The sequence below is a fragment of the Seriola dumerili genome, unplaced genomic scaffold, assembly GCF_002260705.1.
Source record: "Seriola dumerili isolate Sdu_G_001 unplaced genomic scaffold, Sdu_1.0 BDQW01000331.1, whole genome shotgun sequence".
NCBI classification, from domain to species: Eukaryota; Metazoa; Chordata; class Actinopteri; order Carangiformes; family Carangidae; genus Seriola; species Seriola dumerili.
The window spans coordinates 2,175,872-2,181,871 of NW_019174586.1; positions in this window are offsets into that span (position 1 = coordinate 2,175,872).

Consider the following 6,000-nt stretch of genomic DNA (forward strand, 5'->3'; position numbering starts at 1 on the left):
TGTATGGTAGCCTGAGCTGTGATCTTCTGCATTATTAACTCAGCTTAACTCACTGCTCTCTGGTTATTTTACTCTATGCACGTACAACTCAGGCTGAATTTCAAGTATCATGAGAGGGCTTCTAAAATTAGCTTATCTTAAAGGTCTGATTATACTGAATTATATCAGAATAAAATAGAAGTGAGCCAAAAATATCCATCTTAAGAAGTTGAGAATTTCGGAATTATATTATATAGTTTTAAAAATAGACTCCGGGAGACTGACCTAAATTCTCTTGTTTCCAAAGCAACCTGCTCTTGATCTGTTGTACCCTGTCTTACTTCAATACAAAGACACAGTTTCTGAATTCTGATCATGCAATTGAACCTTTGTTGTAAATGAGCATTATGCCAGATCAGTAGAACGGCTCTCCTGTGGTTTAATAAAAAACTGTCAGTTCCATTTAAGACCGCATTGCTTAATAACATTATTTTTCATGTATTTCCCCCAGAAGACCATTCTTTCATTCAAGTATTAATGCATATTAATCAAAAAGAAAGAAGACGGCCTAAGGCTTGGGAGCCATGCTCAACAAGTGATTTATTCTTCGCCTTGTGACATGTACACAATAGTTCCCTTTATGTACATAAAGAGCTCTGCTGCTTGGAAGTGATTCAGGGAAGCGTGATATTTACGATTCTGGCATGATTGGCTGCCTGGCTGTGAGATACTGAGGTTAAATAGGGGAATGGGGAGTCAAGGGAGGGCTTAATGCCTGAATAAACATGGCCATGTTGCTGTGGTGATAATGAGTCGGTCACACGTTTGAAGACACATTCAGTGTGTCACTAAACAGCAGCAGTGCATTACGTCTCTTTTTTGAATGGCCATGTCATTATACATTTAATAGAGTCTGGGGTTAATCTCCAACATGACTGTGTGTCTAAAAAACCTGAGTGCCTGCAGCGTCTCATGTGGCGGTGGAACAGTTCAGGACTCAAAGCACACGGCTAACAAAAGAGGTACTGGCGATGACAGCAAGGATTGTTTTCATATTACATCTTTATTGTTGGTTTAATAGAAAAAATGTGCCTCTTTTGATACAGATTCAAAATAACATCGACAAAAACACAAAAATTACATAAATTTTTCTAGCAGCATGAATTAATTTCAGATCTTGTGACGTCACTGACCTTGTTAGAACGTTTTTGTAAAATGACTAAAACAGAAATACATATTTATATAAAAAGGTATAGCTTGTAGAGGGAGAACAGAAGCTCATAGCTTTAAGAAGTGAAGAGAGGCATTAGAGGTTTAACTGCAGCAACCTTACTGGAGGTTAGAGAAGGAAAGTTTAGCAGAGCCCTGCACTGAAATATTACTCATACACAAACATAAATGAGAATATATCACCTGCAAAGGTTTGAATATTTATGGCTGTGAAGACACGATGCCTACAGTCAGGATAATGAAAAATATGCATGAATATTACAAGGTTTCTAGAACATATACAGGTCTATACATTATTCACGTGTGACCAAATGCAATATAAAAGTTACACCCAGTGATTAAAGGTACTGGCAACAGCACTGAAAACATATTCTGGCTGGAAGCGGTTCACAGCATTCTTTGAGGTGTTGACTTTTTGCAAATCATGTCTCAGCTTCATAATATATAGACCTTCAGCTATCCTGTTTCACATATTGTTTGTCTGGTTCCAGGCTGAGGGAAAGCACAGCAGTTAAACCGTTAAGTGGAGATTGAGGTCAGAGGAGTGGCAAAATGGCACATATAGGAGAGCAGAAGAACAAGTAGTTTGAATTTACTTTAAAGTCCAATTTTCTTTTTTCTGCCAGAGGAAAGTCTAATGAGGTGAGAATGAGAGGCCAGGTTGTGTTTTCTGGTAACTGAACAAAAGATATCAGCAGGAAATTTGAGTGAATGCTAAATGAAAGCTGTATTCTTTTCCTGTTTTGGTTGCGCAATGGCAGATGTACCTCCCTTCTGGGAGATTCCATACCCTGTGGCTAGGCTATACAGGCTTATACAGACTCAACCTACACGGAGATGGTGTCATTATTTTATAGCCATTACATTGTGCAATCAACATTTGCATCAAAATGATACGTTACAGCAAAAACATTGTCTTGTCCATTGCCACTTTATAAGCCTGTCCTTACTTATGTGCTGCCTAGTGTGCCAAATGTGCCTCTCTGTAGCTCTGACCCGCATCGTGTATGCCCCAGACAGGCACCAAGAGATCAAAAAAAGCAAACATAGAAGAAGAATAGATGTTTTCATGATTTTGACTGCCAGGGAAAACAACAGCTCAAAAACTTTTTAATTATAAAAAAAAACGAAGTCTTAAAAACAATAAGTAAAACAAATGTAATGTTAGTAGTATATAGTTTAGGTAACATACAAGGGGCTCTACTGTAAGTTTAACTGTTCCTCAAACTACTGCAGGCTACAGCTCTGAGCGCTACAGGAGACAAATGCAAACTCAGAGTCCAAGTAAACATTCATCATTAACAGTTTGACATGTTCAGACTTCAGAAAGTGAAGCGGTCACAGGAAGTGGACCGTGAGCCCAGGAATGCTGCATAGACGAGAAGACTTTGGCAAGCCAAACACTGGTTGAGCAGACACCATGCACACCATTCAGATGTATTGTATCATTCTTCATGCATTCAACTCCTTCACTTTTATATATTATTTTAAATCTGAACTAACTCAACAGTTCTTCTTTTTCCAGTAGTCATTGAATCACTAAAACAAATCAATAATTAAAGAAACAATAAAACAGTTTATGGTTAATTAGAAACCATTACAAAGTATATAAAGTACATATGCTGATACATGTCATTTTACTCTGTTTGAATCTGCAGTAGGCTAATAAAAAGGCGCACTCAGCTGGTCCTGACCAGAATCTGGGTGAGATTGACTAAAGTGAAATTAGGGGTGGGCGATATGACGATATTAAATCGTGAAGGATTACAACGTGAAGACGATCTTTCAAACTGCAGAGATCGTGGGATCGTCTAGGGCACATTCTATAAATTGCAGTTCTATGCTGATGCACCGACGCACCAGACGTATTGACGTCGTCAACCTGACCGACCAATCATAGCGAATTACGGACAGTGACGCACTTTCCTACCCGCCTCCTTGTTTGTGTGTGTAGCGGTAGCACATGGAGAGCGGTGGCTGAAAGCCAAACGGAGTCGGTCGCTAAAAAAAATTCCACCTCCATTATATGGAATTGGTTTGGATTTTCCGCAACTGATCAAGCGCAAGCAAATGTAATTTGCAAAGTTTGCACAGAAACCGTTCGCACGTCGGGCGGTAACACGACGAACCAGAATGTTGTTGTTGTTTACCTTAAACTTTACGTTGTTTGCACATGCAGGCAAAACTGCGACTATTTGAAATAAAATCTGTTAAGAAAGGTTCTTCGGTCTAAATTGTCTGTTTTTCTTTTTCCAATTTAAGATCGTGATAAAATCGAAATCGTGATTTTATTTTTAAAAAATCGTGATATGATATTTTTGCCATATCGCCCAGCCCTAGGTGAAATTAAGTAAGGATGCTGTTTAAAAACATCCAGGACCGATAATGACTATACTGAAAGCAAAAAACGAAAATAATGAGTAAAAAGTCACATTAAGATCTGAAAAATTCACTGTATAGACGTTGCATTTGTGTCTCAAATCTGGCAACAAGTTGTGGTTCTGGTGTATCTGTTCAGTTACTGTAAGGCAGATTTGTTTTCTTTTCTAAATTGAGGTTACTGCTGTGACTCAAATGCCTTGCTATTTAGTCCTTCTTCAAAAATGTGTTGTAGAAAACAACAGTAAGCTGCTAGCTAACAAGCTGACGACATATTCAACACAAAAATATAGACAGAAAATATCAGTTCACAGTCAAAAAAAATTAAACCATTCTAGTCAATTTTGTTGAGACCAACACATTTCGTGCATAGAAACACAATCAGCCTTTTAGAGCTTTTGTTAACCAAAAGGCTGAAGTCCTCCAATATGGCTGCCAGAGGGAAAATCCTCTGTAGACTTTTCATTCACTCATTCATTTGCAAGATTCTGAGACTTTAATGACATAGGCCTCTAGTTTAGCAGCAGCAAACTAGTGCAACTTGTCAGTAACACCCAAACACTGCACTTTCACTGGGGCCGTAACAGAATTTTATATTAGTGCTGTGCAAACCAGCAGAATATCAACTTACATATCAAATGTTACCTATTAATCTATTATCATCTTTCGATTGAAGGTGGATGCAGTCATCATCTTAAAAAAATTCAGCCATTAGGGCGATGGTTTACTGATGTTTCATGTAGTTCTGCAGTTTTATAAAAGAATCTCCTGCAACCTTCATAATACAAAAATAAAATCTACAACAAATTTCACAGCTACCCATTATTTACTAGGCAAGAAGACAATGATTCTGTTAAATAAAGCAAATCGGAAACTGTAAATGAGTTATTTATAAGTCATGAAGATTTTAAAGATTTAATTGGACTGTTTTTAATCATTACTGTGCTGGAGCTTTATGTTCAGGTTGATGTGATCTGTTATGTTTTGTGATGACAATTGTGATGATATTGGTTAGCTTATATAGCTGGTACATGGACAGCTCACACTGCCCATAATTTTTAATTATCCCGACCTTTTTTTGTCTTTTAATAGCAGCTGCAACAACTACCAATAGAATTCAACACTGCCTCAGTCAAATTAGAGGCCTATGTTTTTGCTTTCAAACATACTTTACAATCTTTAACCATCATATATATCTCCACTCCATGGTTACGTGACTCCTATAACTTTAGTTAAGAGTATCAGACATTTAAATATCTGTATTTTTCATTCACAGACATGGAAAAGAGGCTGTGATGAGGAGAAGCTACAGTAACGACCACTCGCACTTTTGTAGGAAGAAGTAATAGAGGGCAGGAATGATGAGGATCAAACACAACAGAGCAAATGGATATAAAGGCAAAAAAAAGGAGGAACAATAAATCTCAAAATATACTATGCACCAGCTGATCATGGGGAATGGAAGTGTGAAATTTCCACTGTTTTGTGGTACTTAAACAGACACTAATGAGGTTTGAGAGGAAGCAGGGTTCATTGAAAACTGGTGTTTGGCAACTTTGTGGTGTGAGATTCAGACTGCAACAACGAACCACTACACAGGGCAGTGAAATTACAAAGTTAATGAAGAATGTCAACGTGTTCAACTAAACTGCTGAGGATTGATTGATTACTGAGGTATAGGTGTATGTTTCCTATTCAGAACCGTTTTTTCCTGTAGCATTAAACCCCTAAAAAACTACACTCAGCAGTGAGGTTTGTGTAGCTTTTAGTCCCTAAAGTGTTGTAACAAAGAAGCCGACTGAGTAATGGCAGTGAAAGCAACGAGGGGAATTGTTAGAAAGGCATACCACCTTAACACCAGGGCATTTCCTTTTCCCAGTTCCCCCCGATGCTATTCTGTTATGTACTGTATATAACCATAGAATGTAACTCAAACTCTATTATTGCAGCTCTTCACATCTGTTCATTAAAGTTCATTGTTCAGGAGAACCTGTAATCTAAGAGTGCAGAGGTAAGTGGTCCAAATGTTTATGAAATCTAACAGTAACTGTCCTCTTGAGGGAATATCTCAACGAGGCTGCGACGTTTTGCTTCATTAATGCTAACACAGTGAGTGAGGCTCTCATGACGAGACTGAACTAAAGCAGCAAACTGATTTATCTGTGAGATGGCCTGATGAGGGCTCTGGCCATTTGGCAGTTTTAATTTCAGTAGTCCCCTATTATCAACAGATTGCAACATAATAGTTTCATATTACATAACTGCCTCTACTATCCAAATGCAGTTGCGCAGGTGCTGCACACACACACACACACACACACACACACGCACACACACACACACACACACACACACACGCACACACACACACACACACACACACACACGCACACACACACACACACACACACA